We start from the raw sequence: 684 nt of genomic DNA on the forward strand, positions 1-684 counted from the left end.
GGCACAAACTATCCTCAACCCCCACTTGAACAAGCTAGTTTTTTGGAAGTTTATTTTGAGTGCCTGAAATCAATTGGAAACACCTTAAGACCCTTTTAACACATTGCAATGATTTACATTCAGGTGGGCACACAATTGTTGTGTCATTTGCAAATTGTAGATGCGACATTGAAAGTCCATTAAGACCTATATCAATCCCCCCACATTCACCTATATTAGCGGCCTTGCTCATTAAGATGCTAAAAACTTCCGCGACATATTTGAACAAAAAAGGAGATAGAGGGCATTCTTGCCTCAACCCTCTTTTCATTTTGAATTGTCTAGTCGACACCCCATTAACCAAAACAAACATTCTTGCGTAGAAATACATGCCTTGATCCAACCTCTCCACCTTTCCCTAAAACCAATTTTTCTTAAGACAAAATCTAAGAAATCCTAGTTAACTATGTCATAAGCCTTTTTGAAATCCACTTTCAAAAAAACCCCCACACTCCATCCTTGCTCATTATATCCATCACTTCATTTGCATTCAAAGCGCAATCCACTAGTTATCTTCTGATGATGAAAGTAAACTGTTGATTCCCTGTTACACCACCCACTACACTTCTCATCCTATTAGCCAAAACCTTAGCTATGATTTTATAAATATTACCCACCAAGTGTCAGTTAAAATTTCACTACGCA

This window comes from Theobroma umbraticum, unplaced genomic scaffold (assembly GCF_002168275.2).
Source record: "Theobroma umbraticum cultivar Fairchild unplaced genomic scaffold, ASM216827v3 scaffold_34.0, whole genome shotgun sequence".
Classification (NCBI taxonomy): domain Eukaryota; kingdom Viridiplantae; phylum Streptophyta; class Magnoliopsida; order Malvales; family Malvaceae; genus Theobroma; species Theobroma umbraticum.